Source organism: Vigna unguiculata, chromosome 1 (genome assembly GCF_037176805.1).
Source record: "Vigna unguiculata cultivar grain cowpea cultivar isolate G323 ecotype 2 chromosome 1, ASM3717680v1, whole genome shotgun sequence".
Taxonomy (NCBI): domain Eukaryota; kingdom Viridiplantae; phylum Streptophyta; class Magnoliopsida; order Fabales; family Fabaceae; genus Vigna; species Vigna unguiculata.
Window position 1 is genome coordinate 22,691,281 of NC_140792.1, and position 11,894 is coordinate 22,703,174.

The following is an 11,894-nucleotide window of genomic DNA, read 5'->3' on the forward strand; positions in this document are numbered from 1 at the left end:
ATAATATTGATCTAAGTATCGAGGCCTGTTTTTCACTCTATGAGATGTTCTAAAATCAAGATCAGTAACTTCAGCATTATCATAAACAATACTAGTAACAAGGTCCGTAGTAAGGTCAATGGCATGTGAAATAGGTAAAGCTGGAAAATCATACATGCTAATATCACAATTATGAGAATCATCAATTGAAGCAATAGAGTTATCAGAAGGCAAAGAGAATGAGTAAGGAAAAATATTTTCATGAAAGATAACATTTCTAGTCACAAAAATAGACTTGGAGTGAAGATCATACAAAACATATCCCGTTGTTCCAGAATTATAACCAAGGAAAACACATTTTAAGCTTCGAGAATCCAATTTAGTTCTTCCATTATTGGCAGAACTAGCGTAAGCCAGACAACACAAAACTTTTAGATTAGAAAAATCGGGTTTAGTAGAATAGACCAATTCATAAGGAGATTGATTACTGAGAAAAGGAGTGGGTAACCTATTAATTAGATGAACATCCAATTTAAGGGAATAGGACCAAAAAATGTTGGGTATTTTTGCTTGAAAAAGAAGAGCACGACACACATTAAGAAGATGTTGATGCTTCCTCTCAACAATCCCGTTTTGTTACAAGAAGTTTCATGAAAAATACCCTTGCTATTATAAAAATCATTAAGAAGAAACTCTTTGCCATTATCGGAACGTATTTTCTTAAGCTTGCAAGAAAACTGATTTTCTGTCAAAATAATAAAGTCTTGAAGAACAGATCTGACTTCTGTTTTATTTTTAAGAAAAAGAATCCAAGTAAATTTACTATAATCATCAACTATAGTCAAAAAATACTTGTATCCATCAATGGAAGAGACGGAAATCGGATCCCAAATATCAACATGGATAAGTTTAAAAAATTGAAGAGATATACTCGTGCTAGAAGAATATTTCAGACATTTTTGTTTCACAAAAGCACAAACATCACAAGCAATAATAGAAGGAGAAAAAATATCAGGATGATCAGAAACAAAAAGCTGTAAGATTTTATCAGATGGATGACCAAGTTTCATATGCCACAAGTTACAAGGACTAACATTATTAATGAGAGTAAAATGTGGTAAAGAAATATTTGTGTTAGATATACTCAAGTTACGTCTGTCTTGAGAACTATCTAAGAGATAAAATAGGCCTTGATGTTTCCTAGCTGCTCTAATTGTCTGGAAGGTATCTGTCTGCACAATAAGACAAGTATCTTGGGAGAAAACCATAAGACAATTAGTAGAATTAAGCAATTTTGGAATAGAGATGAGTTGAACAGAGAATTCAGGGATAAAAAGAGTGTTATGAAGGATAATATTTCCCAACACAATGGTACCCGAGAATTTAGCAATGACAGAGTTTTGGTTGGGTAATTGTATAGAAATAGGAGAAATAGGTTTGAGATTTTGAAATAAAGATTTAAAAGGCAAATATGGTCAGTAGCACCACTATCTAAAATCCAAGAAGAAAAGGGAAAAACAAAACATGTGGTTTGGTAGTACATTGATGACAACACTAGTTATGGAAGAAGAATCATTGGGAGACTGCTGGATCCAGGCGAGAAGAGCTTCATATTACTTTCTAGAGAAACCAAATTGAGCTTCAGCTTTGTCATCCTTCCCAACACGAAGATCGGCAGTAGAGGAGACGATACCAACCATACTAGCATGAGTAGAGGGCTTCGAAGGAGGAGATTGGACTTTAGTGTGTAGGTTAGAGCCTTGAGGCACACCATGCTTAATCCAACAAGAATCAGATGTATGATTGGTTCGGTGACAATGGTCACAATATCTAGGATTGCGGCCACCAGACCGAGGAAAGCGGCCTCGTCCACGATTGCTAGAGAAACCACCACGAAAATTTTTACCATGGGTATTGGCCATGGCAGGAAATCAACAACAAAGGACAAAAAATGCGGAAGGCGATTTAAATCTGATACCATGTTAGAAGTGTATAAGCCATGAGAGAAAGAAGAAAGGATGCGTACAAAAAACGCACAAGAAAAATTAGGGTAAAAACCAACTCAAGAGAGTTTGCTTGCTCACTGATTTATTAGAACCTTTGTTCAATATATAGAGTACAATGTCCCATCATATAGAGGGAAAAGTAAAAAATAAAATAAAAAAGAATATTTGGTAACAATAAAAGAGAATCAAATATATGATATCTCTATCAATATAAATAAAAGCAAGAGATATATAATATCTTTATCAATGCAAGGCCAACTAAACAAAAAGAAAGAACTACAACTAGCATTAAGAACATAAGTAACCAAATAAAGAAGGATAAAATTTGAGTTTATACCTTAACAATATGATTTTGAATTCTTTTCAAATAGGGTAATTCATTATGTGGTTCCAAAAATGTTTGTTCGCGGGCTTCCAACATTACAAATGCTCTGAACCAAGATGCTCATCAATGGAGGCTTGGACAAGGTGTGATGACTTTTCTAAGATTTTCATAACACAATTTGTTGCAAGAGAAATGGTGACTCATTAAGAGATTGTTCGAAATACTTTTTTTAGCATTAGTTGTTAAAGTTCCTAAACTTAAGAAGGGAGTGCTTATGTGATAATAAAAAAGAATAACAAAAACTCTAAAAGCCTTTATGTTGCAGTCAAAACTGTCATCAAAGAGTTCTTTTAAAGCCTTGCCCCTAGCCTATAACAGGTAAAAACTTCAGAATCTTCCTTTGACACACTAAAAGAAAAGTTTGGAGATACATCAAACACAACAAACAAAACTTCTACTATTTTCACATGTAGAATTTATCATATCAGAAGACAATGTTTATGGATTTTTTCAAACATTTTCCTATCAGAGAACTCCATGCCAATCAAGAGAATTTGGGCTTAGGTATTGAGAGAGTTTGGATTTGAAACCAAATGTAAAGGAAAAGTAAGGGGATATTTATAGAAAAGAAGGTTCTGGAAGTGAAATTTTGGTGAAATGGACAGTGAAATAAATGTTATTAATCTTCAAACCCCACACATATTCTATTTTCCTAATTGATGTCTGAGTAAAAACATTTGAAATTTATAACTTAAATAATTTAAAAATAATTAATTACTTACAACAAACATATTAATATTCTATAAGCCGCACGGTTTCCAAGTAATAAAAATAACTTAAATAATTTAAAAATACTCGATTACTTAAACTTCTTTTATCTTTAATAGTCTCCTTTTCATAATCATGACATTTGGAAAAATCAGAAGGTACTAAACAACATTTATTTGCACAATTTTATTTTCATCAATCAGGCTCATAATCTAAGATGATCATCGATAACGATGTCGTTGACACGATCAAATTAATACTACTAAACTATAACAACTTTAGCATTGCTAAGATAGTAATCAAGAAAAATAGAAAGGATAAAATAATCCTAAGTCATCGTCCAACAAACACGGAATTGATTTCTAACAAATTAGTTCTTATAAAAACTATACAAAAAATATATTCAAATAAAATAATAAAAATATAGGAGGATTAAGATAAACAAGAAAGAAATAGAAAAGATAAAAAAGGGATAAAAACAATAGTAAAGAAAATAGATTGATTCCACTACTTTTTTCAAAATAGATTCATCATCGGTTATCTAAAGATTATTGCTCAATTAATTATTGTTGTAGATTTGCAAATTAATCAATGTAAAATCTCAATTAATTTGTTGGCGTTCTCACTTTTAACCAAAGTACAATCTCAATTAAAAGTGAGAACTTTTAGATTATCCACAGTAACTTCAACCAAAGTACAGTCTCAATCAAATTTTACTATGCCTAATCATGTCTATTCTTTTATCTCCTCACCAAATAAAAGTTTAATTAATCAAAGTAAAGTTTCGATTAATTTTCGTCAGAGTAAATACTTTTAACCAAAGTAAAGTCTCAATTATTGGTAAAAACTCTTTTAATCACATGAAAGTTTCTAAATAAAACCAAAGTAAAGTCTCAATTAAATTTAAAAACCCTTGGACTCATATGATCAACATGCTTATAGATTTAAAATCATTACTTTTTATGTGATTCAAAGATAAAAGACATAGATGAATGAAAACCTCAACAGTTGTTGCTGCATTGTGCCGGTGGTGTAAATTGGCACTCGTGTTCTTCGTCGTTGTTGCGACTTGGTTTTGCTGCGTGGAACACTGAGGTTGTTATGATGTTGCTGATGCAATGAAGGTCTCACGATTTTGGGTGCGTGAACGTTGCTGCACTGGCTGCTGGTGTATTCTTGTTTCACGAAGTTGCTGCCATGGTTGTTGCGTCATCAATGGATCATGTTTTCTGCAGGGACTCGTGGTGCGCGAACGTTGTAGTGGCTTCCATGGAGATTTCGCGAGGAGATCTACGACATCACTGACTGGTTGGCTATATAGATTCGAAATGTAGATTCGTGGAGGCGCTGTTGTGTAGATGATATCGCCACAGGCGAGATTGCTGACGATAGTTTTCATGAACGCGGCGACTACCATGGTGGAAGAGGAGAAATTAGGGTTTCTCATAGGAGAGATGAAGATGATGACGTGACACCATTTGGTTGGCTGAATTTTTAGTTGCTGGATCATGACACGTGTCATTCTCTTATTGGTCAGTTTAATAAGTGGAGGATTGCCACATGGCATGATTTAAGTGCCTCTTAGTTTATGAGTGGAAAGAGGAGTGAAAATAGACAAAGTCAAGAGTGTAGAAGTAGGTTTTTTGTAGCCCATTTGGAAATAGGGGAATGTATAAGTAATGTATAGGGTGCAAAAGTGATTTTTCTAGAACTTGCTGATTTTAGCCTTATTTAAAGGTGGTTTGTAACTTCAATTAATTTATTTTTCTACCTTAAATAAGCTTAATCTTAACTTGAGCTATATCAACAAACGTTAAAATATCCAAAAATAATTTATGCAACTAAAAATCACTTTTTAAGACATTTTTATCACACAAGCTCAAACAGCCTAATTATCAGAATTATCAATTAAATTGCTCTTTAAGCACACAAATTCAATTAAATACCCAGAATTAAACATTAAATAAGGGCAAAAATACAGACTCATCATACCCACACACTTATCCTTTTGCACTCTTGGGCAAAATTGAGTAATTTGAAAACTTTGTTCTGAGGTATTTTATTTCACATCAACACTAGATAAAAGGAATGAACCTTACTTGAGACAAATCAATATTCTAGAAATCAAGTTACCAAGCATAAACAAACGAAAATATTTTATTTTTCACACATAAGTTAATCTTTTGAATTCACAAGACAATCAATTATGAAAGAAAGCACTCAAGTTATATGTGTATTTTCTCACCAAAATTCGCTCAAGTGTTTTGGCTTGTGTTTTCACTCAAAATACTCATGCAAGTAAACACTCATAATACTTAACAAGACTCTAATATTCACAAACTTTCAGAAAACATGCATTCAAAGATCATGAGGACTTTTTACCGGTTATAATGGGGCCAAGGCAAAGGTAGGAAAAATTTAGGAATTTTGAGGGTTTTTAAAATTAAAATATAGAAAGAATAATGGAGCATAATTTCAAAACCAACTCTTTTTTGTTTATTGCTTTGTTGCTCTTTTTTTTTAGAAAGCAATTATTTTTTTCATTTCAACACTGTTTCATCAACAAATTTTCCTTTTGCCATTTTTATTAATTTGTGGGTGAGTTACACACTTTATTCCTCAACCAATCTTAACATAATCCACTAGCTCATTTCTTTCTTCCTAAGGTAAGGAAAAACATGATCTTTTTCTTTATAAGGATTTACAATGGGTTTAAAAACAAGAAAAATAGGTTTAAAGCTCAAAGGGGCTACCAATGGATCAATGTTAAGGTTGGCTTATTTGGCCAAGTACCTATAAACAAGAAATGTCTCAGTCATATCAAATCATGCATATTTACCTAAAATGCAAAACAAAAGAATCAAGCTAAACATTTGAGTATAAACAAAACATGAGCAAGTCACTCAAGAAAAATAGGAATGACACATGGTAGTCCATCCTTTACATTAAGGCTCAAGACTCATAAGGTCAAAACTCTTCCACATAAGATTTAATCAAGAAATTCTCAAATCAACTCAATTAGCAAATCATAGAAACAATCCACTCATATCAACATAACTTTTATTTTTCCAGAATTATGATCATCCCAATTACCAAATGAAATCCTAAAAATCCAATGTCAATATCTTTTATTGAAAACATGGAAATATTTTTGGTGGATTTCTTATGAGACATATTGTTTAAAATTTCACTTAGTAAAAAGTTACTACTTTCACAATTTTCTCAAAAAGAAATCACAATTTTTTTTAAATGAAAACAAAAACAAAAAAGAAAGAAAAAAATATTCTATCTATAGTTTGTCTCCCTCATACTTATTTCAAAAATTGTCCTTGATGGAGTTAGTTTGGGGAGGAGATGAAAAGTCTTGTGAGTTCTGGCTCAATCTGGCCATATGTCAAAATTTATTTTCTTTAATTTTATAAAGTACAAGTCAGCTTGTACAATTTTATTAAAGAAAACAAACACACACACACACACACACACACACACACACACACACACACACACATATATATATATATATATATATATATATATATTATCCAAAAGTGAACCAGTTCCAATTATATTTGAATTTAAAGACAACCTAAATTCATTGTTTCCAAACGAACACAAATAACATCATTTGTCCAGACAAGAAACTGAAACCAAATTTCGTCTAAATAACGACACAACAAAAGTGTCTTTAAAATCTAAATAAAAAACGGTCCACAATAATAATCTAAAATGCCCCCTATAGCTTTCACCTCCACCGATTTGTCGTCTCCAACATAGATCCATCTTTCAGAATCAATTTACTTTTGGTAGCTTATGTAATCTGTAACATCTTGGCCGGATATTACTTATTTAAATAAAATTAATAACAAAAAACATAACAATCACATTTATTCAACACAATTTCCCAAAACACAAGAAAAATTTAACTTTATTGTAAGAGCCAAAATGTTGAAAACATAAATTAAACTCAAACTTTACATCTCCAAATCCAAAATAAATCTAGATTACAAAAATAGTAAAAAGAACTGTAGAATTAAAAATTCCCAAGCTGCCATGCTCCTATGCTAAGTCTCATCGGCACCTCCTGCAACATCATCTACTCTCATGTAACGAGTTACATGATCATTGCTAAACACACATAGATAAGGTGAGCTTAAAAGAATAAAAATGCATTATAATGTACATTATAATAATAATTTAAAACCCCTAACACTTCTTATACACCCAAACCTCAAACCCCAAACATTCACATCTTCCTCTGGACGCCTCTTGATTCTACATCCTTTGATGATTACATTAGTTGATATGTGCTGTCACGAGTGTCTACTCATCCCTTCGACTACAGGCCACCATTGGTAGTCCACACGTGGGAATGATCTTTTTACGGACTACAATCTGCAACACCAAGTGGAGTTCCTTAATATGAACTCCAGTCCGTATTTGTCCCAAGACTACCAAACTCATTGACTAACATCGAGGAGGGAAATCTTTCGGAACCCATCCATACAAGCCATGATATCGCACACTTCACTGGACTTCTATAACCACCAAGCTACAACCTCAAGTGACCACGTGTTACCCCAATACAAACTCCACTCGTGATTGGGCCCCTAGCAAATCATCGCCTCAAGACCTCCATCCAAAGTTGTGTAGAATCCTTCATGCAATCCAACTATGCACCCGAAACCGTTTGGCGCTTCACACGCGTCGCTAGGCGAAATTTGGTTCCAGATTGCTTGGCGAAACACCTGGCACTACCAGGCGCCATCCCACTAGATTCTAGTCCAGGCCCAATTTCACGAAAAACCACCGTGCGGGATCCCTTATGTTGTCAGCACCAACTTTCGAGTTTTGTCCCAGAGTTCTCTTTGTGGCCTATCGCCTAGCGGATGCACTTGCACCGCCATTCGCCACACCAATAGTGTAGCACTACTAGTTTAAGGTTCCAAAATAGTGTCGATAACCAAATTAACCAAACAAGTTCTCATCCAATCCAAAATTATCATCTTCATAAACCAAAAATCCTCATACAATTATAATATAATATTTCTACAAAATATGCTTTGTATAATCATCACCCCACTAACTTGTAGCGCGCGCGCGCACACACACACACATATATATATATATATATATATATATATATATATATATTAAAATCATATAAAATAAAACATTATACAACAAAGAAAACTAATTCTATTGGACCTTCTATAATCACATCACAGTATTGTTTTTTCATAAACAACATCCAAAAGCAAAGAAAAGAAAAGAAAAACTAAAGACTATCCTACGAAATTATTTATTGAACAAATAAAACAATAGAATCTTCATTCTTCTAATAAACTTTTTTGTTTCTTTATTCCACATACATCCAACTTTATCAATTATAAAAAATTTATACAAAAAAAAAAACATTTAATATACCTTATAAGGAATCTACTGTCCCGTAACCAAATTTGCCTTAAAATATCCAATTACACATTAATTCACAATTTAAAACATCCAAAAATATTCATTCCATTTTTTTTTATATAGACAACCCACTGCATATATAACAATCAATAAAATTCTTCTAACGCAAACTATTTCCTAATCTATTTTACAACATCATAACCTCTAGACTCTATAACACTAACTTATTCCCAATAAACTCTTAATTTTAATATTCAAAATGTAAAATAGAAATTATTAAAATTGTGAATACGGTTATAATAATAACACAACCCATATTTTTTCAATATATCTTTAACTAAAACGAATCAATAATATAATAACTTCAACATGATAAAATATAAAGAATCTAAAATTTCTCTACAATGCTAAGACAAAATACCAATGGATAGAAAACAAAAGACATTCAAGCATTTTGGATGTGTTCGCGAATAACAAGAATCATTTATCAAACCACAAAGGAGAAAAGAAACAAATTCACCTTCCCCTAACCTGGAATTCCCACTGGAAGTTCCTCTTTGCACCAACTTGTCCCTTCTCTCGGCCGTCTCACACTCACCTCGATCAATTCTTTAGGGTTCTCAAATTTTGTAGCACACCACCATGTTGGTTCTCTTCCCCTTTTTAACCTTAAACTGATTTTAATTATAATAAAATTAAATTAATTAAAATTTGCTACTTAATCTCGTCCTTAAAGTCTAATTAAATCTCGTCCTAAAATCGTCCCCAAGACAAAAAAAAAATACTATGATTTCACTCTAGACAAAGTTCAAACACACAACCTCCCAATTACTAAGTGTATGCTCAACCATCAAGTCACTAGATGTTTCTTAGTAATTCATACTTTTCTATGATTTTATCCTCCTATTATATGATCAAGCATACATGCAAAACAATAAAACACTTAAATTACCACACAAATGGCATACAGAGACTTAAATCCAAGTCCTCTCATATAACTAAATACTCTCAACCAAAGCTAGTACTATTCATTGTCATCTCTCTCTGCATTAATTATCTCATGAATTCCCACCCTCACATTTATTAAATAAATATTTATTTATTTAATTTTCCTCGGGTCTTATATAACCCTTCATTGAAACACTGATGTTAGTTGTTACACCAAAGTCTAATCACTAACTATTTCTTGGTTCTAAAGCTAAATTGATCTGAAAGCAAACCAAAGAAAGGCTCACACGATTTGAGCGATCTCACTTCTTATATCCTTTTATCTCTTCAGAGATACTAGAGTTTGCAGAAGAAGTGAATTTCTAAATCCTTACTGTAAGGTCAAGATTGCAGCCAAGAACAATTCACATGTTCTCACTCGAGTTCTTAAAACTTGTTCCATTAAGAATCGAAACCAAATTTTGATGGGCGGATATAAAAGCAATTATAGTTGTATCTAGAGTAAGAGAAATACGAATAAGCTCACAACCTAAAAATAAATAAATAAATAAATAAATTCAAATAATGGTGTAGCCCATCTCAAGACACCTAATGCCCATTAATATCAAGTCTATGGATAATAATATTAATTGCTAGGGGTATCTTGTTGTAATGATCAAACATTGATAACAAAACATGTCCAACAACAAACCCATCTTTGGATTGATTTATCATCAACAAAGCAAAATTTTATAATTATCACATGTTTACCATTACAAATGTGTATATAATCCGACCAAATATTAATCTTCCTTTGGGCCGACTAATAATCGCATGGATATACATAAACACAAACATTTAACATTTCTCACGAACTATCTCCTCAAGAGAGGTCACTTTAACGATATCTTGATTCAATTTGCTCATAAAGAAAATGTTAAACAAAATCAAAATTTGAATATTTATTTATTACAAAACCAAATATATTTATTTTTATATTTCAAAAGATAAATCCTTATGTTCAAATATGTTGATTTAATTATTATATTTGAACCTAAAGTTCAATTAGATTAGGCTTTCTAGTTTTCTTCTTCTCCTTTACGAAAGTTTTCATAGCTAAGAGACTCCTGCATACGTGACCAGAACTAGAATCAACCACGACCATAACTAGCCAAGCACAACAAGTGCACCAAATCCATAACCCAAATTGATCTAGAATGAGCCTTTTCCGCGATGGGCAACAACCAGATCAGAAACATGAGCCACCATCACTCACGGCAGCAGCCAACACAAATAAAAATGCAAACCACCACCGTTCACCCCTCGAACTAGCAGCTTGATTCTGAAGACGAAACCGTGCCTGGGTTGTGTGCTCCATCGTCTCAAGCCTAGGGAAGAAGAAGCATTACTTGATCATTGGATAACCAACAAGCACCGGAACCAAGAAAGCAAGAATGAAAAAAAAGAAAGCTTGATTGCAATTATTAGGATTTTGCAGTTTCGAAATTGGGGATTTATCCCAAATTAGGGTTCGTAAATTTAAAATAGAATACATCGATTTAGAACTGAATTGGCAACACGAAAAACATACAATTGTTTTACTTTCCGGATGCTCTTAAAAATCGTTCCAAAAACATCAATTGTATACAAAAGTTCATGCTCTTTGAAACCCACCAAAGAGATTAAAGACATACTGGGAATTCTCCATAATTTGGATTCATGCGATTAATGGCCTTAAACATAAACAAACATCGCTTTCATCACTTTGAGACCAATTGTTGGTTTACGAAAACATTAAAGAGCAACACATTCATAATAAATTAAGCACTTCTTAATATTTCAAAGAATTGAATGAGAAAGCTTACCTTATGATTGGAAATAGTAGAGGTAGAGGAAAAATATGGTACATGATTTTCCAACTGTAGAGCACCTAAAGTTTTCTTCTAGATTTTTTCTCTTGATGAGGAGAGAGAGAAAGGAGTAAAAATAATATGTAACTTGATCACAGATGGAGACCATAACATTTATGTAACTTCTGACAGTTACTTACTTAATTTCAATATTCTTAATTTGACGCCTTCATCAAATTAGAGTATTGATGGCATGTACACATTTAATATATCATGGCATGTATATGCTTTTAGCCATATATTTAATTAATTAGATTATTTTAATACTTTGACTAATAATATAATGACCCTAACACATTTAATTATATATATATATATATATATATATATATATATATATATATATATATATATATATATATATATATATATATATATATATATCCCAAATTACTAACAGATTCAAGAGATAACAATGGTTCGTATGCACGCATCAATTTGGCAGATTTTCAACGAGAGTGCTTGGTCATCATAGTTGCAAGAAAGGGATCTAGGGTTGAACAGATAAGTAGAGTTTTCTGTTTTGGTTTTGGCTCATAATCTTCATTCCCAAATTCATGATGAATA

At 32.3% G+C, this 11,894-nt stretch overlaps 1 long non-coding RNA gene across 1 annotated transcript; it reads right to left on the minus strand.

Annotated features, from left to right (window-relative positions):
• Window positions 1–10,314: 10,314 nt before the first annotated feature.
• LOC146888775 (uncharacterized) lies at window positions 10,315–11,469 on the minus strand. Its single transcript, XR_014993949.1, has 2 exons — window positions 11,283–11,469; window positions 10,315–10,805 (listed from the first exon to the last, which is right to left on the minus strand). It is a non-coding gene; the product is annotated as an uncharacterized LOC146888775 (long non-coding RNA).
• Window positions 11,470–11,894: the final 425 nt, after the last annotated feature.